Here is a 23,407-nt window from a genome sequence, read left to right as displayed (position 1 = left end):
CTGCTGACTAATGATTAGATATTGATATGAAGTAGTATCAGGGTTCCTTATAAACTGGTCAGTGGGTGTATATTACTGTAGGTGGTCAGTGGTCTCAAAATTACTTGTGAGTCCACGGGGTGTAAGACTCCTGACCTGAATATTTTGTCTCAGTCCAGCCCTGCTGTTGACCCCTACAGATAATGCTGTCACACAGTTACATTTTTGAGGACATGAGAAAAAAGCCAAGAGACTTAGGCCACAAGAGATAGTGATATTGTAGACCATCCCATTTTTCTGAGCCATAAAACTCAGCTTAATAAGTAGGCAAGTCATTTAAAAAGAATAACCTTCCTCTCTGGACTTCACCAAAAAGATCAGACAACTACTTGGAGTAAAGGCTATATCTTTTCATTATCATGAATTTAACATTGAAATAACAATAGATGTATAATACAATTGAACTGAATTTTGATAGATATTTAATAATGGCATAATAGAATTGTCTGACACACAACTTTCAGTTTCAGGTTTTTCAAACAAATATTAAACATGCAAGTAATTCAAGAAGAATGGATTTAAATGACAGTACTTTTGATTCAATAACTTGTAAAATGTCTGAGGGCTCATTTTTTTCCCCAATTACCGATAAAATCTACCATTATTATTATTATTATTATTATTATTATTATGCTTAATTATGACTACAAAGGTCATAGTAACAATTCATCAAATAAAATTTTCTTTTGTGGTGTCATGGAAGAACTAAATCATTACTCAAATTTGTTCTTTCCTGAGGGACTCAGGCATGCAGATCTATATTGTACAGTATCATAATACACCCAAAGAATAGCATCATGATTTAGGTGTTAAAATATTCACACAGATGGTGTATATATGCATTATAATTAATATTTATTTCTCTTCCTTCTGTAGCAAATCTCTAAAACACAATGGAAAATAGATCAAGTGTTACCACATTCATTCTGGATGGCTATGTTGCCATGGACCAGCAGAAGCATTTGTTCTTTGTTATTTTTCTCCTACTCTATGCTACAATTGTGATACTGAACTCACTTCTGATTGTCATTATCTGTTTTGAAAGAACACTGCATAATCCAATGTATATCTTTGTTTGCAATCTGTCATGTAATGGCATCTATGGCAGCACAAGTTTGATTCCTCATCTGTTATTTCATCTCTCTACTGAAGGGCATAAAATATCATTAACAAATTGTCTTATACAAATATTCTGTTTACATACTTATAACATTATTGAGCTAACTATATTGGCCTTTATGAGCTATGACCGTTATGTTGCAATTTGTTACCCACTTCACTATCATGATATGATGTCAACAAAAAAGCTACAGGTATTTATAATTTTTGTATGGGCTTATCCATTAGCTACTTTTCTGGTGTTTGAGTCATTCACAATACGCTTAACCTTTTGCAGAGAAATTATAGCTAAGACACACTGTGTTAATTTTGAGCTCATAAGACTATCTTGCACAGACATCACTATCCATAGCATAATTGGACTTGGTCTATTAGCTGTTTTCGTAATTCCACAGATTATAATGATTTTATTCTCTTATGTACAGATTTTGCATGTTTGCATTTATTCATCTAAGGAATGTCAAACCAAAGCCATCCAAACATGTACACCTCATCTTCTTGCTGTTTTGAATTATTTTGTTGGAATATTTTTTTGAAATAATACAAAGTCGGCTAATTTCACGGAATTTTCCATATGAATTCCGGACTTTCATGTCTTTATATTTTATGATATTTCCTCCTCTGCTCAACCCAGTTATCTATGGTATGAGTGGTCAGATTATAAAGAAACATATCCAGAATCTTTTCTTTTTTCAAAACATGCCTTCCTTAAAAAATTAAGACAGATTGTAAAATTTCACAAACACTGTCATTGTTTCTGTTTTGTCTTCTATTTTTCATTGTGGTCATTGAGGCCCAATTTTGTTTCTTCCATCATTTATGAATAGGAATCCAAGTAAAAAAAAATGGGCTTCATTGAATTAATTTGGCAATACCATGCTTCTAATGTTTCAAAGAGAAATTTAAAACCCTAACTTTCCAGGCTGTTTTACATGCTGCTATTGATCTGTGAAATACTTCAGATGCACTTGATCATCTGTTATACATTTTGGTTTAATTGAGCTGTTTCAGATTTAAGTGAATTGGAATCATTTTAGACTTTAACACGGTAATCATGAGCAGATCTGTCTTTGCAATCACACCAATTATTGATAAATTAGCTGACTTTTTTGTTAGATTTAACTGTTCTTTGTGTCTTGATATATGAAATAAGAAGACGGTTTACATTTTGGCTGCATCTATCACTTCATCAAAGCTTTTTATTGCTGTAGTGCCTAGATCATCAAACAGTGGCCCGTACATAATTTTTCCAGTTATATTAAAATTATGTAGATCCTGTTAAAAATGAATGAATAAATGAATAGATAGATAGAAAAATAAATAAATAAGGGGGTTAATATATTATTATTATTATTATTATTATTATTATTATTATTATTATTACTGTCCTTTGATTTCTGTGATATACACATTTCCTTCTGGGTCACAGCCAGAGACCTAAGGTCAGAAATGGTGCCATGATATTTTTCCCTGCACAATTTTCACCTCTTGTACGTCCCACATCAAGCCCGGGCCAAGGTTCTCCAGTGGGGTCACTCGTCCCCTCTCACCGCCCACCTGGGAGCTCGAAGGACCCTGGACTTTTTGAGAAGGCGCTTCTGGTGGCCTATCATGGAGAAGGAAGTGAGGTCATTCGTCCTTTCCTGCGAAGTGTGCACCAGAAGCAAGAACCCATGACAGCACCCCCAGGGTCTCCTGCATCCTCTGACCATTCCCCGGCGTCCCTGGTCCCACGTGGCAGTCGACTTCATCACGGGTCTCCCTGAGTCACAAGGTAACACTGTCATATTGGTCATAGTTGACAGATTCTCCAAGGCCTGCCACTTTTTACCACTGTGCAAGCTCCCTTCTGCTCTTGAAACTGCTAAGCTATTATTCACTCATGTCTTCCGAGTCTTTGGTCTCCCGCAGGACATCGTCTCAGACTGAGGGCCCCAGTTCTCCTCCCGAGTGTGGCACACGTTCTGCAAGGTCATTGGAGCCACTGCCAGCCTCTCCTCTGGGTTTCACCCACAGTCCAATGGCCAGATGGAGAGGCTCAACCAGGACCTGGAAACCACCCTGCGAGGCTTGGCTATGGATAACCCGACATCATGGAGCACCTGGCTGCCATGGGCAGAGTACGCTCACAACACCCTGCAGTCATCGGCCACCAAGCTGTCGCCATTACAGTGCCAATTCGGGTTCCAGCCACCTCTGTTCCCAGACCAGGAGGAGGACGCAGGGGTTCCCTCGGTCAACCAATATGTGAGACGGTGTCGCAAGACCTGGAGCAAGGTCAGGAAGACCCTCTTCCTGACCTCCAGAACCAACCAGACTCAGGCCAACCGCCATAGAAGACCTGCCCACACTTTCCGCCCTGGGCAGTGGGTTTGGCTGTCCACTAAGGACCTTCCGCTGCAGGTGGAGAACCGCAAGCTTGCTCCTCGCTACATTGGCCCCTTCAAGGTGGTGCGCAGGGTGAACCCTGTCGCCTACCGGCTCCAGTTGCCCCGGACTCTGAGGATCAACCCCACATTCCATGTTTCCCTGTTGCGGCCCATACTGACGTCCACGTATGCCCCTGCCCCTAGGAATCCCCCCCCCGCATCTTCCAGGGTCAGACTGTGTTCATCGTGCGCCGCCTGCTGGACTCCTGACGGGTTCGCAGGGGTCTCCAATATCTTGTGGACTGGGAGGGCTATGGCCCTGAGGAGCGCTGCTGGGTCCCAGCTTGGGACATACTTGATAAAGAACTTTGTCGGGACTTCCATTCGGCCCATCCTGATCGCCCTGGGAACGTCAGGAGACGCTCCTGGGGGGGGGGGGGGGTCCTGTTAGGACTGGGACTGTTTTGGCCTCTAGAGGCCGCTGTTATTTCCTTTGTTTGGTCATGTTTGTTTTGGCCTCTAGAGGTCGCCACTGTGTTCTGTGTTTTGTGTTTGTCTTATTGCCTGTTTCCTGCCCTGCCCTGTCCTTAATTAATGTGTGTATAAATACCCCTCTGTTTGTTCCCTTTGTCATGGAGTCTTTTTCCTATGCTATGCTGTTAGTGCTAGTTCCCTCTGTCCCATGTACCTTGCCTGTGTCTTTGTATTCTTGGTTTTTGCTTCTTTCTTTTGGACTTTGTGGATTTTGTTTTGACCTTTGGATCTTCTGAGCGTTTGAGTTTTTGCCTCTTCTTTTCTTTTTTGGATTATGGACTTTGAACCTTGGGATATTTTATTTTTGTTTATCTTCTGAGCTTTGGATTATTCTTTTTGTTTTTTTCCCTTGGATTGTACATATTGTAAATAAACTGTTTTTGATACTCTACTTTCACCTCACGCCTCTGCACTTGTGTCATTGGTGGCCTAGTGGGGGTTTGCTGGCTTATCACACCAGCGACCTGGGTTTGAATCCCAGCAAAACCCTGTGAAAAGAAAATGATAAATGGTCTTCAAAGTTTTAAACAAATAAAAATCTGAAAAATGTGGTGTGCATTAGTATTCAGCCCCCCGTACTCTGATACCTCTCAATACAATCCAGTGCAATCAATTGCCTTCAGAAGTCATCTAATTAGTTAATAGAGTTCTACTGTGTGTAATTTACTCTCAGCATAAATACACTTGTTCTGTGAAGGCCTCAGTGGTTTGTTAGAGAACACTGTGGGTGATATTGGTCTTAAGTGATCAGTCTCATTAATAATACCATTAATTTTGGTGTTTAATAATAAATTACCAAACAGCTAGATTATGGTATATTCCAAATTATTATGACCACTACTGATGCAGCAATAATGTATTACTTACCGTAGTACATAAACACTACAGCCAATATCACACTGAAGGCAATTTGGAGTTCTTTTAGATTGTGTGACTTCAGAAATATATAATAGCAACACAGACACAGTTTACAAATTAATTGACTTTATTATAACAATGATAAAAATGGGTAATAGCTGTTTAAAATACATTCAATAAGTCAGCAGCAAAAACAGTGAGGTGTGTATGTGTGTGTGAGAGTGTGTGTGTGTGTTGGGGGAGGTGACAATTGCCTCGTGGTCTAAGGACAAAGGGAATCACCTCGTGGCTTCGAGACAAAGGGATTAGCCCTGATTGCTAATTCACTAGCTTATAACATTACTGAATTTACTGAAATCTTGATGAGGTCAAAATATGTGTAAGAATGAAATTCAAGGTGTTAAAAAGGATAGAGAAAGAGCATGCAACACTTATCTTTTAACCAACTGAGAGAACAAAAATAGAACAACAATGATCAACTTAACACTCTGAGTGTCTACAGTGTGCACAATTAAACCGTTCCTGAGTTTAAATTCACACTACTTCATAAAGCTAATTCCTAAGACTAATTTGCCCAAAATGCCAGTCTTACTTCCAGTATTTTGCCTCTGTGTAGGATGCAGGGATGTCCTGAAGAGGCTGGAGTTCACAGAAACTCGTGGGTCGTTTCCATGAAAAGCGCAGAGGATTTCTTGGTCTGAATTTCGTCATTCGTGAGGAAAAGTCTCTGATCAAACAATGTGCACAGCGATTAATTCAGAAGGAATCCGATCGCTTCCAACTTTTAATTAACTGCTTTGGGCTGCAGTCGTAACATTACTTATAATGAACAAATAAAAAACGGTTGCAACTCAAAATGAGTGAGACAATGCACTTAAGTAGTATTTTTACCGTGGCCAGCAGAAAACACGAAAGCGCTCTAAATCTCTTTTGCTTGCAAGAAAGACGTCTTTATCTTGGGTGTTCTGATGAGCAGGGTGTCTCTTTGTGTCTGTGCGATGAGAGAGAGCGAGCGGAAGTGTGGCTCAGTCACTTATGGAGTCAGGGAGGATGTGACGTAGTTAATCCCGCCTAGGCGTGACGTAGGTCATCGCGGAAGTTAGTTGATAGGATTTGTAGTTCTAGATGGGACGGGCTGTATCTACATTCCCCCTTTTGGTCTCAGGAGTATGACGGAGTCGTAGCACTGAGAGTACAGTACCGTACAGTCCACATGTCCATAGTCCTTGAGGTCGCATCCTCTGTATAGTCCATGGTGTCCTGTGAAACCTGTGTAAACTCATGAGTCCCAGTAAGACAGTTGGAGGCAGAGGCATTTGGGCATATAATCAGGCTGTAGGCATTTGGGCATATGATTATTCTATCTCACTAGGTCAGAATCCCATCTATAAAAAAAAAACATTAAACATTAAACACTACATATATACTTCATTTCCTACGCATAAAAACAAGAAAAGAGAAGGAATGAGGGAAAGAAAAGAAGTATTAGTGCTTGGGTTAGTAAGCCTAATCTTCTGGAAAGGTAATAGCAGCGGGTGGTCTGGCCAGAAAGCGTGCGCTACTGTGGCTAAAGCTGTCAGGGATGCAGACCATCTTATCCAGCTTGGCGTGTAGTGTTGTTATGTATTTGTGTAGCATGTATGCGATGCCAGCGGTTAAGACCCAGCCACTGAGAAGAAGTCCCAAAGCAATCAGACTTATGGTAGATCCTAGATCAGATGACTCTCCGATCTGGTTGCGGGAGACCATAGTCGAAATTCCAGTCTGGCCTAAACTAAATTTCACCGTTTTGGTCCCTTCAACCAGTAGTTGCTGTTGGAGGGTGTTATTGATCTCAAGATCATAACCTTGAAATGTGTCTATCATTTCAATCTTAGAATCATACCTGTCAGTACTAAGATGGTGTAGGATGATATCACCTATGTGAATGGTGGCTCCCTGTGGTACACTAAGGAACACCGTTTGGTTTGGGATTTTCATTCTGGTGGCTGTGTCGTGCTGATCGTATGACATCAAGACTTCAGTTTTTGGGGTGTTAACAACCCACCGATTACCAGCCCTCTCTACTCTAGTTTCCATATTCTCATCCTTTTCGGACATTTGACCTACACACTTTTGTTCGGGCGCTTTTGCCCTCAAACCACACAGGCGATCTGTAGTGTCTCTAATGAACGGGTTGCTTGGGCAGACCCAGTGGATGTCTTTAGTGGAGGTGCACATCTCTAGGTTGGGAATATAGTAGACAGAGGGGTTATCATCATGGAATGCTACCATGGGTGGTGTCTGTATGCGTATACGGACATTGTTTTTCCAGAAACCCACATTGAGGACAGACTTGAGTCTTTATATGTTGTTTTTCTCAATGATGGGTAGGTTCAGCATGAATCCTATCTCTAAGTCTTGTGGATTCACAAAAATGGGAATAGCACTGCCAAGACTATAGGCCAGGTGTATTTGCGATGAATACACATTAGAAGTAGTAGCAGATTTTAGTATTTTATCTAGCATGCTAAGGGGTATCAGATATGGTGGGATTTTACCACTACTCAGGGTACTGACTGAGCTGCTAACTTCTCTAAGCAGGTCTTGCATCAAATCCCTTACTACCAGGACATATTTGAGCTTGTTTTTGATTATTTCGGCCAACTTGTCTATGGCATGCACAGTGTTATTGTGGTAAATGTGACTGGGAATGTTAGTGTACGCTTATGGGTGAGTGAGGCATACAAGCTAGGTGGACAGGATGGGCCTAACTATCGCCCACCCCCTTTTGGAGTGAGGACTGTTCAAAAGGCTTGATTTGATTACTATGAACTCATCGATATGAGGGCGTTTGATTAGGCTTGGATGTCCTAATGCGATACGTGACAGGGGACAGTTTTCCCACGATCGAAAGGTCTCGACCAGGGTGGTAGGAACTTCTTTGAGATTCAGGTGTAGTAGGCCTTTTGTCCTTTTACGCTCGTTTCGAGATTCTTTTGGGCACATGCAAAGGTTGACTGTAGGTGGCATTGTAGGTCGGCGACATATTGATGTGCAGTGTATGCAGTTGCGATGCTCACGTCCTCTGGTCTGTACAGGAGATGCAGTGGGAGAACCATCTCTCGCCCAGTCATCATCTCAAAGGGTGTGACTCCAGTGGTTTGATGAGGGGTGGACCTAATGGCCATTAGCACCAAGGGAAGTTTCACATCCCAATCTTTACCATGGTGGGTGACATACTTCCGCAGCATGCTCACAATGGTTTGATTGGCTCGTTCAACCTGACCAGAGGATTGAGGGTGGTACGCGATATGGAATTTCGCCTCAACGCCTAACATGTTCCACAGCGCAGCCATTACACCAGCAGTGAAATGGGTGCCTTTGTCTGAGTCGATGGATAGAGGGGGGCTTTTCTGCACAAATACAGGGCAGGAATGGTTTTGACACAGCATGTCAAACAAAGTCTGGCTGATGGCTGATTTCTCAGACCAAAGCGCCATAGCTGCATTGAGGACCGTGGTTCCATTGACTCGCACTTCACCTGATAGCATAGGGCAGTACATAGCTGAGGTTGAGTTACTCAAGGAACAAAGGAAAGAGGCGTGGTTTTCCAAAGAATTGTGGCCACTAGGGGGAATCGCGATGTCGGGTGTTTCGACACCAGACTCGGTGTACGAAGACATGAACTGAAGTTCATCAGAAATTGGGTCTCCCGTGGCGCTTGGTTGATCGGTGTCTGCACTAATCTCATTGCAATGAGCTTGCGCATGTTTTGTGGGATCCAACGACTGTGGGGTCATGATTTGGGCCCACAATTGGCTGTGACGACAATCACTGAGTGGCACCAACCTATCAAGTAGGTCTTGGCCAACCAGTAGTTCTTCTGTACCCACAGAGCAGATGTAAGTGGGGTGTACGATTGACATGTCTTGGAATGTGGGTTCCAACCATGCCATTTGTGTTACTGGGGCTTTGTTTTGCATGAAGCTGACTAAGTTTATGTTGCAGGGCTTGGTTGGGATTGGGTCACCTTGTGAGAGCCATGTCTGAGAGATGGTAGCGAAGGCTTTAGCGCACATGAGCGGTGCGTTTTGTGTGTTTGCCTTCACCACCGGGGGGGCCCTACATCCTGACCATCGCCTGCTGTTTCACAGGGATCTCCTCCCCCTTTCACGAGATATACTCATGTTTCCTGGCCTAGTCATGCCAGTGGGGGGCCTCTGTCATCCTTCTTGGGCTCTTTTGTTTTATCTGTTGAGGGGTCTGACCTCTTCTGTAACAGTCCTTTAACCTCAGCCAACTGGGCTTTCAAAGAATCCAGCTCTGAGCGGAACTCACCAGGTTGGTCTGAGTCACTGTGTCGGTCACCTCTACCCCCACGTGGAGAGCTACGGTCGGAGTGCTCCTGCCGTCTCTGGCCAGAGCAGGGATGATGATCGTGCTGCCAACCGCCTTGTTCCTTATACCCCTTTTCATATGGTGAGCGGTTGCCATGGTCACTGTGACCTTGCCCTCGGTCTCTCCTGGCCTTACCTTGCCAATTCTTCCACTCACCCTGGTGATGGCTCAGCAAGGGGCGGTTTGGACCGGGATTTCTCCAGGTGGGTCCCCCTTTTGGAGCTTCACCTCCTTCTAAGGCTAACGGGGGCCTGTCCTCACACTGGAGACTAAGCACCCTGGGTTCATCATCGTTTCTGTCTGTGGCTTTGACAATGGTCTCCCAGGTCATTTGGGCTAGTTGCCTAATTCCCCTCATGGAGTAGAAACCTTGTCGACACATCAGTGTGACTTGAGTCTGCACGCTTGGGTGAAGGTTATGTAAGAAGAAGGATTTAAAGCCTCTATCTTTTTCCAAGCCTGGTGCACTACTACCCTGGAAATAGGCAGTACGTAGCCGTCTATAATATTCACGAGGCGCCTCAGACCGTTTCTGTTTAATCTGTATTGCACACAATGTCGCGGAGGTTTCATCCGTGTATGGCGCATATTCTTCCCTCATGTAATTGCGAAGTTTCGAATAGCTATCGCGAACGTCTGGGGGTAGTGTCTCTAAAAAGGCACAAACGCTGCTACTGGAGGTCTTCCAGATCAGTTTAAGTTTCTCTCGCATTGTGGCTTTCAGCAAGTCCATCAGGCATCGGTCCATTTCTCGCAAATAATCATTGACATTTGTTCTTTTATTATTAGGATCGAATCGTTCAACATCGTTGGCAAGTAGGTCAATCTGCCATATGCGAAGGACCTGGTGCCTATCCTTGTGCGGCCTCCTTCGCTCTCCTGAGTACTCACTATCTGAGCTACTCTGGTATCGCTCCCGTCTCGCACGAGATTCGTAGTCTGATTCATCCGAAGATGGATCAGGGATACTGTAGCGCACTAACCTGGGTGTGCTATGGGCCTGGGCTCCGGATGAGCGCAGGATGGCTCCACCCTGGCTAAACGACGAAGGAGTCGTGTAGCGAGTTGATGGAGTTTGGCGGGATGTCTGGTCCTCGACCAGGTAATCCACGGTGTCCAACTCGGATGCCTCTTCCCGCTCTGAGCTTCGGCGCATTGCTGGGGGTCTTTCACACCCCTCATGCCCTTCTTGGGGGTTCTGCTCCTTGGCAGCCCTCTTAGCAGCCTTTTTGGCTTTCTCTAGCCTTTCGGCGCAATCGTCGAGGGAGTTCTTCAAAAGCCCACGCTCCATATATAAATCATTGACATCAGCTGCCAGCTCGGCATTGCTGGTGGTCAGCCTTTTAACCTCTCCGCGGAGGTATCTGATTTCTAGATCAGTATCTTGGAAGTGTAACAGGAATAGCCTACCTAGTGCCTCTTGGACACTAATAGTTGTTCTTTTTGGATCTCTCATATGTTTTATTGAGTTATCTATGTTATTTTGGCATTCACGCTTACTCATGTTCCTAATGTTTGCTCTTTCGGAGGCAGAGCAGTGAATGAGGTCTGTGATGACATCAAAGAGAGACACGTCTTGAGCATAGTCTTTGGCCTCTGAGACATGAGGGGATGCCATTTTACTTAGGTTGGAGATTAGGTAATTAATCAGTGAGTTAATTTATTAATTAATTATTATTAATTAATATTAACTACGTAATTAATTAATCAATTAATAAAGTTTGCTTTTGTTTGGAAATGCTATCTCTTATCCTAAGTTATTAATACATTATTAGTATTTTGTGATATGGTTATCACGCTACTGTTAACCGTTTAACACACCTGGGGATATACCTTGGCAGTTGCTTAATCAAACTGATAATTTATCTGTTGTTGCAACAATATTCAAGAAGTCAACAAACCAATCTCCTCACATGGGGCACTAATAAATATGTGGGTGCTATTGGTCTTAAGTGATCAATCTCATTACATCAGTCTCATTGAATCAGTCTCATTAATAATACCATTAATTTTGGTGTTTAATAATAAATTACCAAACAGCTAGATTATGGTATATTCCAAATTATTATGACCACTACTGATGCAGCAATAATGTATTACTTACCATAGTACATAAACACTACAGCCAATATCACACTGAAGGCAATTTGGAGTTCTTTTAGATTGTGTGACTTCAGAAATATATAGTAGTAACACAGACACAGTTTACAAATTAATTTAATTTATTATAACAATGATAAAAATGGGTAATAGCAGTTTAAAATGCATTCAATAAGTCAGCAGCAAAAACAGTGAGGTGTGTATGTGTGTGTGAGAGCGTGTGTGTGTGTGTGAGAGCGTGTGTGTGTGTTGGGGGAGGTGACAATCACCTCGTGGTCTAAGGACAAAGGGAATCACCTCGTGGCTTCGAGACAAAGGGATTAGCCCTGATTGCTAATTCACTAGCTTATAACATTACTAAACCTACTGAAATCTTGATGAGGTCAAAATATGTGTAATAATGAAATTAAAGGTGTTAGAAAGGATAGAGAAAGAGCATGCAACACTTATCTTTTAACCAACTGAGAGAACAAAAATAGAACAACAATGATCAACTTAACACTCTGAGTGTCTACAGTGTGCACAATTAAACCGTTCCTGAGTTTAAATTCACACTACTTCATAAAGCTAATTCCTAAGACTAATTTGCCCAAAATGCCAGTCTTACTTCCAGTATTTTGCCTCTGTGTAGGATGCAGGGATGTCCTGAAGAGGCTGGAGTTCACAGAAACTCGTGGGTCGTTTCCATGAAAAGCGCAGAGGATTTCTTGGTCCGAACTTTGTCGTTCGTGAGGAAAAGTCTCTGATCAAACAATGTGCACAGCAATTAAGTCAGAAGGAATCCGGTCACTTCCAACTTTTAATTAACTGCTTTGGGCTGCAGTCGTAACATTACTTATAATGAACAAATAAAAAACGGATGTAACTCAAAATGAGTGAGACAATGCACTTAAGTAGTATTTTTACCGTGGCCAGCGGAAAACACGAAAGCGCACCAAATCTCTTTTGCTTGCGAGAAAGACGTCTTTATCTTGGGTGTTCTGATGAGCAGGGTGTCTCTTTGTGTCTGTGCGACGAGAGAGAGAGAGCGGAAGTGTGGCTCAGTCACTTATGGAGTCAGGGAGGATATGACGTAGTTAATCCCGCCTAGGCGTGATGTAGGTCATCGCAGAAGGTAGTTGATGGGATTTGTATTTCTAGAAGGGACGGGCTGTACCTACAACACTGAAGAACAAACAGCATCATGAAGACCAAAGAACTCACCAGATAGGTCAGGGATAAAGTTCTGGAGAAGTTTAAAGCAGGGTTAGGTTATAAAAAAAATATCCCAAGCTCTGAACATCTCAAGAAGCACTGTTCAATCCATCATTCAAAAATGGAAAAAGTATGGCACAACTGCAAACCTACCAAGACATGGCCGTCCACCTAAACTGACAGAGTGAGCAAGGAGAGCACTGGTCAGAGAAGCAGCCAAGAGGCCCATGATCACTCTGGAGGAGCTGCAGAAATCCACAGCTCAGGTGGGAGAATCTGTGCACAGGACAACTACCGGTATAAGTCGTACACTCCACAAATCTGGCCTTTTTGGAAGAGTGGCAAGAAGAAAGCTATTGTTGAAAGACAGGCATAAGAAGTCCCATTTGCAGTTTGCCAGAAGCCATGTAGGGGACACAGCAAACATGTGGAAGAAGGTGCTTTGGTCAGATGAGACCAAAGTTGAACTTTTTGGCCTAAATGCAAAGCACTATGTGTCGGGGAAAACTAACACTGTTCATCACCCTGCACACACCATCCCCACTGTGAAACATGGTGGTGGCAGCATCATGCTATAGGGATGCTTTTCTTCAGCAGGGACAGGGAAGCTGGTCAGAGTTGATGGGAAGATGGATGGAGCTAAATACTGGGCAATCCTGGAAGAAAACCTGTTGGAGGCTGCAAAAGACTTGAGACGGGGAAGGAGATTCACCTTCCAGCAAGACAATGACCCTAAACATACAGCCAGAGCTACAATGGAATGGTTTAGATCAAAGAATATTCATGTGTTAGAATGGCCCAGTCAAAGTCCAGACCTAAATCCCATTGAGAATCTGTGGCAAGACTTGAAAATTGCTGTTCACAGATGCTCTCCATTCAATCTGGCTGAGCTTGAGCTATTTTGCAAAGAAGAATGAGCAAAAATTTCAGTGTCTAGATGTGCAAAGCTGGTAAAGACATACCACAAAAGACCTGCAGCTGTAATTGCAGCAAAAGGTGGCTCTACAAAGTATTGACAGAGGGGGGCTGAATACTAATGCACATCACATTTTTCAGATTTTTATTTGTTTAAAATTTTGAAGACCATTTATCATTTTCATTTCACTTCACAATTATATGCTATTCTGTGTTGGTCTATCACATAAAATCTCAATAAAAAACTTTTAAGTTTGTGGTTGTAAGGTGGACAAATGTGAAAAAGTTCAAGGGGTATGAATACTTTTTCAAGGCACTGTAGTATTTTTATTGTGACACCATCACTAGATGGATTGTCTGCCAAAGTTCATGGAGACTCCACCTACCCTCGGTTATCCCATGCCAGATCTCAACTTGGTATTTTTTAATCTATCACGTGACCTGATCCACCATCATGGACTGGGGTAAGATTGGACTACTCTTCATTTGGCTTCTTCCCTTCAGACTTTCTGGCTTGGGTGGCCTGACCAGGAGCAATAGCTCCCACCAGCATAGCTCTCAGGATCATCGAGACAAAGAGCCTCCAACACAACAAAGTGGTATTCTGCAGAAGGATTATTATTATTATTATTATTATTATTATTATTGTTGTTGTTGTTGTTGGCATCACATCATCACCAATGAGATCGCTGGGGATAATATATTGGTCAATCCTAAGAGTTTAATTGTCAAGCTATTGATAGATATTAAATTGAACACTCCTGTTTGATATCACCACAAGCCACTGTAAGCTTATCTCATGATTTTTCTCTGAGATACAGCAGCATTTCTGAGATACACCAGCAAAATTATTAGGAGCCCCATTTTGAAAGTGGCTAAAACTATGCATTGTCTGATGCTTTTCTACTCATCATGGTTGTAAACAGTAGTTTGCGGTATTCTTTTTGTCAGCTTGAACTGATTTGGTCACCCTCCTCTGATCTCTTTCTTTGGCTATGTCCATATTCATGTTTTAAAATTGTGTGCCTTGTGCACCAGACAGGGTTTTATATCATCCTTAACAATTTCACATAAACTAGTAACAAAAAAAGTAACAATATGTCTGTGTGAAAATCTCATCTCATCTCATTATCTCTAGCCACTTTATCCTGTTCTACAGGGTCACAGGCAAGCTGGAGCCTATCCCAGCTGACTACAGGCGAAAGGTGGGGTACACCCTGGACAAGTCACCAGGTCATCACAGGGCTGGCACATAGACACAGACAACCATTCACACTCACATTCACACCTACAGTCAATTTAAGAGTCACCAGTTAACCTAACCTGCATGTCTTTGGACTGTGGGGGAAACCAGAACACCCAGAGGAAACCCATGTGGACACGGGGAGAACATGCAAACTCCGCACAGAAAGGCCCTCGCCGGCCACGGGGCTCGAACCTGGACCTTCTTGCTGTGAGGCAACAGCACTAACCACTACACCACCGTGCTGCCTGTATGAAAATATATTCACATAATTATGAATACATTGTGGTTTATCTGGTAGCATCTCATAGTATGACTGATTTTATGCTGCTTTAGTACTGTACAACGATAGAGGTGTGCTTTTCAGTAGATTCCCCCACTTCCCTTACCTCAGGCTTACACTGGGGAGACCTATGGTCATAGGTCAACCTACCCATGACCCCATTCACATGTGGTAGACAGGGAAGATGTCTGACTGCCTTGCCCACACACTAGAATCAGGGTGCCCCTTACAAGTTAATTGACTCAGACATTGGCATGATATCATTGATATGACATGCAAATAAGTGATAGAAACCTGATCACAAAGTTCAGAATTTATTTTTGTTCAAATGGCCAGTGCCATCCCAACAAGATGCTGCTCCTGATGCATATTCATAAATCCATCACTGATGTGGACATAGCCTTTAAGAACTCATTGGGTTGTGCTTTAACAACTTACTGGGTGGGGGTTTCTCACATCATTTTGTGTAAACTCAAGAGAATGTTTCTGAAATACTCAAACCAGTTTATCTGGCAACAACAACCATGCCGTAGTCATAGTCAGCAAGAACTTTTTTCCTTATTCTGTTTTTTGATATGAATAGTAACTGAAGCTCTTGAACTGTGTCTGCATGATGTTATTCATTGCACTGCTGACTAATGATTAAATATTTATATGAATGAGCAGATGTATAATGGGGTTCCTAACAAATTGTTTGGTGGGTGTACATTTCAGTCGGTGGTCAGTAGTCTCAAAATTACTTGTGGGTGCATGGGGCAACCCTTGTGGGTGTAATACTGCTGGCCTGAATATTTTCTCTTAGTCTGGCCCTGCTGTTGACCCCAACAGATAATGCTGTAATACGGTTACATTTTTGAGGATGGCGGCATGGCAGTAGCATGCAGCAGCCTCTCCGGATAAAAATGGTGCTTTATTGTGCCAGTTTGTTCCTCTGCTTGACCCTGTACAGCACATGGACATCACATCAACTGGTGTTCATGTCTACCATCATCAGACACTCCTTCAATACAGTTACCATGCAGAAAACATCATAAAAGTTGATCTGCTGGAGAAACTACGTAACCTCGGCCTGCTGCAAGGAACAGGCCTCCAGTTCTCGGCCTCACCTGAGGCCGGTGACATGGGGAAGAGTCATCAGAAGCGATGTGTGAGGAGGTGGAAACTCTGCTTTAATACTGTACAAAGATAGTTTTGCGCTTTTCAATAGATTTTCCCACTTCCCCTATCTCAGGCTTCCAGTGGGGAGACCTAGAGTCATAGGTCAACCTACCCCCAATCCTGTTCCCATGTGGGAGACCAGGAAGCTGCCTGACTGCCTAGCTCACAAACTAGAATCAGGATGCCCACACCAACAAACTAACCGACCCACACGGTGACATAATATTATTGCCATGACATGCAAATGAGTGATTGGATCTTAAAATTCAGAATTTTTTTTTTGAGGGGGAAACTCATGCCACCCCAACAAGATGCTGCCCATAACGCACATACCTAAATCCATCAATGATGTGGACATAGCCTGTAAGAATTCATTGGGTTGTGCTTTAACAACTAACTGGGTGGGTGAGATTTTTTTGTTTTGTTTTGTTGTTTCAGACCATTTTGTGTGAATTTCAGAGAATGTTTCTGAAATACTTAAACCAGATCATCTGGCATCAACAATCATCCCATAGTCATAGTTATCAAGAATGTTTTTTTCACTATTCTGGTGTTTGATGTGAATATTAACTGAAGTTATTGAACTGTGTCTGCATGATGTTATTCATTGCACTGCTGACTAATGATTAGATATAGACATGAATGAGCAGATGTATATACTCCTGCTTTGAATATTTTGTCTCAGTCCAGCCCTGCTGTTGACCCTGACAGATAATACTGTCATACAGTTGCATTTTCGAGGACATGACATAAAAGCCAAGAGGCTTAGGCCACAAGAGATGGTGATATTGTAGACCATCCCATTTTTCTGAGCCATAAAACTCAGCTTAATAGATAGGCAAGTCATTTAAAAAGAATTACCTTCCTCTCTGGACTTCACCAAAAAGATCACACAACTACTTGGAGTAAAGGCTATATCTTTTCATTATCATGAATTTAACATTGAAATAACAATAGATGTATAATACAGATGAACTGAATTTTGATGGATATTTAATAATGGCATAATAGAATTGTCTGACACACAACTTTCAGTTTCAAGTTTTTCAAACAAATATTAAACATGTCAGTAATTCAAGAAGAATGGATTTAAATGGCAGTACTTTTGATTCAATAACTTGTAAAATATCTGAGGGCTCATTTTTTTCCCCAATTACCTATAAAATCTACCATTATTATTATTATTATTATTATTAATTATGACCACAAAGGTCATCGTAACAATTCATCAACTAAAATTTTCTTTTGTGGTGTCATGGAAGAACGAAATCATTACTCAAATTTGTTCTTTCCTGAGGGACTCAGGCATGCAGATCTATACTGTACAATATCATAATACACCCAAAGAATATCATCATGATTTAGGTGTTAAAATATTCACACAGATGATGTACATGCATTATAATTAATATTTATTTCTCTTCCTTCTGTAGCAAATCTCTAAAACACAATGGAAAATAGATCACGTGTTACCACATTCATTCTGGATGGCTATGATGCCATGGACCAGCAGAAGCATTTGTTCTTTGTTATTTTTGTTCTACTCTATGCTACAATTGTGATACTGAATTCACTTCTGATTGCCATTATTTGTTTTGAAAGAACACTGCATAATCCAATGTATATCTTTGTTTGCAATCTGTCATGTAATGGCATCTATGGCAGCACAAGTTTGATTCCTCATCTGTTATAAGATGGTGGACGAAGAAGGGAAGGAAAGAGGACCGCGTGCGCGATGCTGACTGTGCTGACTGTGATTTACTATTACAGGATTGTCATGGTGACTCACAGCAGCTCAGGAACATCATATTATAGAATATTTTTTGACCTGTGACTCAAGACTTTCGTTTTTATTTTATTTTTAACCAACACGCGCCTCTCGGTAAAGCTCACGATATCATTCCAGGGTCCTGCGACTTTAAGTGCTAGGCTTCCTACCTTGGAAAGAAATTTGGGCGAGAAAAAAAAAAATGTGAGTTGTTCTTTTTACTCAACTCAACTGTTGTTTTGAGTCAAATATTTTGCCTAAAAGTTTTCGTGGAAATTGCCTGTAATAACGCGCGACATTCAGGCACCTTTAAGGTGAGGAGGTCGCCATCTACGTGACCAATCATGGCTACCACAAGATTTTCTATTTTGGCTGTGACGTTTTTAGTGTTTTTTTTGTGTTTTATGCCGAAATATCGAAGCCACCTCAACTCAGTACAGGAAAGAAGTTTCATAGACCACAGGCAACAAGATTCTTTGAGTGAAACTGATCGTCCGGCTCTTCTACAGTGGTATAAGTGATGGGTGCTTGGTATGCTAGCCGGCAACACGCTAGCGACAGGGAGCCGCCATGACACTCGCCATGTAAACAAATCATGGACACGGGAAGTAAACACTCGACTCTATGTGCTGACTTTGTTGATCTTATTATCTGGTGATGTGCAGATTCAGCCAGGTCCTAACACAGTAAATTCATGCGGAGTGTGCCAGAAAACTGTCAAGGACTCTCAGGCTGCCATATGCTGTGATGGCTGTGATACATGGTCACATCATAAGTGCATCGGAATGTCAATACGTGAGTACCGTGTACTTGGTGACACAAATAGTGAATGGTTTTGCTACCAATGTATGACAGTGCCATTTACGGACTCTTTCTTTGATGACTTCTGTCATGAATCGCTACGATCTCATTCCCAAGACAACACATGTTATCATGACGCAACCGTAACAACGCTCGATTCTGATCAGATGAACCCCAGCTATGAGTGTCTGCATGGGAAGGGGCTGAATATAGCACATTTGAATGTTCGCAGCCTTATACCCCAAGCTCGATGAACTTAGGACTCTCGCTATCAATACAAGACTTGCTGTAATTGGAATAACAGAATCCTGGCTGGACGACAGCGTTACAGACTCTGAAATGGAAATACCGGGATACGAAATAGTGCAATGAGACAGGGACAGACAAGGAGGTGGAGTATGTGCATACGTACGTAATGACATTGTATTCAGTGTTCACCATGATCTCTCAAGTGACTTAGAGACTATTTGGATCGATCTATTCCCACCAAAGACTAAACCTATCCTTATTGGAATTTGCTACAGACCACCAAGAAATACAGACTTTTTTGAGAAACTGTGTCAAGCTTGCCTTTCTAGTGACCTCATTGTGGACAATGAATGTGTTATTTTAGGTGATTTTAACATTAACTATGACAATCAGAACTCAGATTCACTGTTCAAGTCATTGAAATGTTTTATGTTCACGTTTGACCTGCAGCAAATAATCAGTGTTCCAACGAGAGTGACCAATACATCATCTTCTATATTGGACCTCATCTTTGTGTCTGACTCTCAGAAAATCAGTCAGTCAGGTGTATTGGACTTGTGCATAAGCGATCACTCTATGATATACTGCACCAGGAAAACCAAAAAGGCTTCGATCAATGACCATAAGACTATCCACACAAGATCCAACAAGAATTATAGCAAAGAACTGTTTGATGAGATGCTTTCATCTGTAAGCTGGCAAGAAGTGTATGACAGTAATTGTGTTGAAAATGCTTGGTGCACTTTCAAAAATCTATTTATGTCTGTGGTGGATAAAATAGCACCGCTCAAAACTATCAGAGTAAAACAAAGAACTGCACCCTGGATGCATGGAGAATTGTTACGGTGTATCCATGAACGAAACTGTGTATATCGCAAATTCAAGAGGTCAAATCAAACACAGTGTTATAATCAATTTGTCTGTCTCCGTAACAAAGTCAACTTGCTAAAGAAATCTGCCAAATCAGACTACATAGCCAGTAAAATAGACGAACACAAACAGAACCCAAAGAAAATGTGGCATGTTTAAAAAAATTTAGGAACATCATCCAAAAGCCAAATAAAGTCAGAAAACATTGGTCTCAATATTGACAACACAGTATGCAGTGACAAAGCCAAAGTTTCTGAATGTTTTAACCAATATTTTACATCAATAGCTTCTAATCTTGTTAACAAACTGCCTCAAAGTTCAGGTTTATTTGGCAAATCCTACATTGATTCATTTTACCAAGATAAAGTTACAAATAGTTTTACTTTTAAAAATATCTCTGCAGAAGAAGTTGAAAGGATCTTGACTACTCAACCCAAGCAAGGCTACCGGTTTGGATAATATTTCCCCACGTTTTATGAAAGATGGAGCCAAGCTTATCTCGTCACCTCTTGCACATATTGTGAATTTATCACTGACATCTGGCATCATCCCTCTTGATTTTAAAAATGCAAAGGTGACCCCTCTCCACAAGAAAGGTTCCAAAACAGATCCTGGCAACTACCGCCCCATATCGATTCTCAGCACTATGTCAAAATTACTTGAGAGAGTGGTATACAATCAACTTAGTGAACATCTCTCTCAGAATGAGATTATCTATCAGTTCCAGTCTGGTTTCAGGCCCTCATATTCTACTGAGACCTGTTTGATCCACCTTTGTGACTACATCAAATCCGGAATGGACGAAGGCAAATATGTTGGTAAGGTTCTGCTGGATCTCCAAAAAGCCTTTGATACGGTGGATCATGAAATTCTTCAGCTGAAACTTCAAGCAATGGGTCTTGATAATTCAGCATTGGACTGGTTTAGCTCTTATATGGAGCCCAGACAGCAAGTTGTAGAGATAGGTGGCACCCTGTCTAATCCAGCAAGTATTACATGTGGGGTGCCTCAAGGGTCAATATTAGGACCACTGCTGTTTCTCATCTATGCCAATGATATTACCTCTGCTGTTACATGCAAATTGTTACTATACGCTGACGACTCTGCCCTTATTGTGGCTGGTAAGAGTATAGAGGTAATAGAGCATAGATTAAGTAGGGAAATGAATTCGATCAGGGAATAGCTGACCGACAATAGATTATCCCTACATTTGGGTAAGACAGTGTCCATCCTCTTTGCTTCAAAAAAGAGGCTATGCAAATTTAAAACCATTCAGGTGCAATGTGCTGGCAATATTTTATCCAGCGCTTCTGAAGTGAAGTACTTAGGTCTAACTTTAGACCAATCCCTAAATGGAGATGGCATTGTGGACAAAATAGTCAGTAGATCTAATGCCAAACTAAAGTTTCTGTATAGACAGGCTGGCAACCTGAGTCTAGACACTAAGAAACTTCTTACTTCAGGCCTACTACAAAGTCACTACGACTACGCCAGCACAGCATGGTATTCTGGCACAACTAAAAGGAGCAAGTCACGGCTCCAGTGTGCACAGAATAAAATCATCAGGTTTATTTTGAATGCACCGTTCAGAACACACATAGGAGCTGATGAATTTAGACGGGTCGGTATGTTGCCAGTTGATTTTAGATCCAAACAACTCAAAGCCCATATGATGTTCAAAATTAAAAATTCCTTAGCACCTCAATACTTGTCTTCTGCAATTCAAAATGTTACTCATAACTACAGTACAAGATCCAGTCACTCTTCTCTTCAGCTCCCCCGGTGTGGTCCTTTTGGAAAAACTTCTTTTCTGTACACTGCAACTAAAATTTGGAATGAACTACCATCAGAAATAAAATCAGTAGAAAATTTTCCCCTGTTCAAGAAGAAGGTAAAACAGTAATTTTTCAACATTCTATTTGATGAGGAAGCAGCAGATTATGTGTATTTTTAGTTTCTATATTTTTAAATTTCATTCTTTATTTATTATTATTTTAATTTTAATTTTTATTATTATTATTATTATTATTATTATTATTATTATTATTATTATTATTATTATGTGTTTTTTTTCTCTTGCTTTTCTTGTTTTTCTATTATTATTAACATTATCAATATTGTTCAGTATTATTTGTTATGGTATTAGTTTTCACATTTTTGGTATGCTTCCCCATGATATTCAGTTATACAGTATTGTCAAATTTTTTTTATTTTGTTATTTTTTAATTGTGTGTAGTTATTTTTTGTCTGTGATAAGGGACCACAATGGAAACAAGTTTTTACGCTTTTTTGTGTCATCCCTGCCACACCTGTACCGTTTTTTATTGTACGTTTATGGCCAAATAAACAAACAAATCTCTACTGAGGGGCATAAAATATCATTAACTAATTGTCTTATATAAATATTCTGTTTACATACTTATAACATTATTGAGCTAACTATATTGGCCTTTATGAGCTATGACCGTTATGTTGCAATTTGTTACCCACTTCACTATCATGATATGATGTCAACAAAAAAGCTACAGGTATTTATAATTTTTGTATGGGCTTATCCATTAGCTACTTTTCTGGTGTATGAGTCATTCACAATACACTTAACCTTTTGCAGAGAAATTATAGCTAAGACACACTGTGTTAATTTTGAGCTCATAAGACTATCTTGCACAGACATCACTATCCATAGCATAATTGGACTTGGTCTATTAGCTGTTTTCATGTTTCCACAGATTATAATGATTTTATTCTCTTATGTACAGATTTTGCATGTTTGCATTTATTCATCTAAGGAATGTCAAATCAAAGCCATCCAAACATGTACACCTCATCTTCTTGCTGTTTTGAATTATTTTGTTGGAATATCTTTTGAAATAGTACAAACTTGGCTAATTTCACGGAATTTTCCAAATGAATTCCGGACTTTCAGGTCTTTATATTTTATGATATTTCCTCCTCTGCTCAATCCAGTTATCTATGGTATGAGTGGTCAGGTTATAAAGAAACATATTCAGCATCTTTTCTTTCTTAAAAACATGGCTTCCTTCAAAAATTAAGACAGATTGTAAAATTTCACACACACCCTCATTGTCTCTGTTTTGTCTTCTGTTTTGCAATGTGGTCATTGAGGCCCAATTTTGTTTCTTCCACCATTTATGAATCGGAATCCAAGTAAAAATGGCTTTCATTTAATTAATTTGGCAATACCAAGCATCTAATGCTTCTAAGAGACACATAAGATCCTAACCTTCCAGGCTGTTTTACATGCTGCTATTGATCTGTGAGATACTTCATATACACTTGACCTTCTGTTAAAGATTTTGGTTTAATTGAGCTCTTTTAGATCTGTCCTTGCAATCATACAAATTTCTGCAAAATTAACTGACTTTTTTTTCTTTTGATAGAGTTAACTGTTCGTTGTCTGTCGATATATAGAAGAAGAAGTCTGTTTTCATTTTGTCAGCATCTACCGCTTTTTCATTTTACGGGCTTACATATAGCACTGAGTAACTATTAACTTAGTGTTCCAA

The 23,407-nt window shown here is 41.0% G+C and overlaps 2 pseudogenes; both read left to right on the top strand.

The window, feature by feature from the left end:
* The first annotated feature begins 932 nt into the window (after nt 1-932).
* Nucleotides 933-1,878, top strand: LOC132894944 (olfactory receptor 4B13-like; annotated as a pseudogene).
* A 15,764-nt stretch (nt 1,879-17,642) lies between these two features.
* LOC132895433 (olfactory receptor 4B13-like) lies at nt 17,643-22,933 on the top strand (annotated as a pseudogene).
* Nucleotides 22,934-23,407: the final 474 nt, after the last annotated feature.

Source organism: Neoarius graeffei, chromosome 12 (genome assembly GCF_027579695.1).
Source record: "Neoarius graeffei isolate fNeoGra1 chromosome 12, fNeoGra1.pri, whole genome shotgun sequence".
In the NCBI taxonomy this organism is placed as follows: domain Eukaryota; kingdom Metazoa; phylum Chordata; class Actinopteri; order Siluriformes; family Ariidae; genus Neoarius; species Neoarius graeffei.
This window is presented reverse-complemented; position numbering and strand designations above follow the sequence as displayed.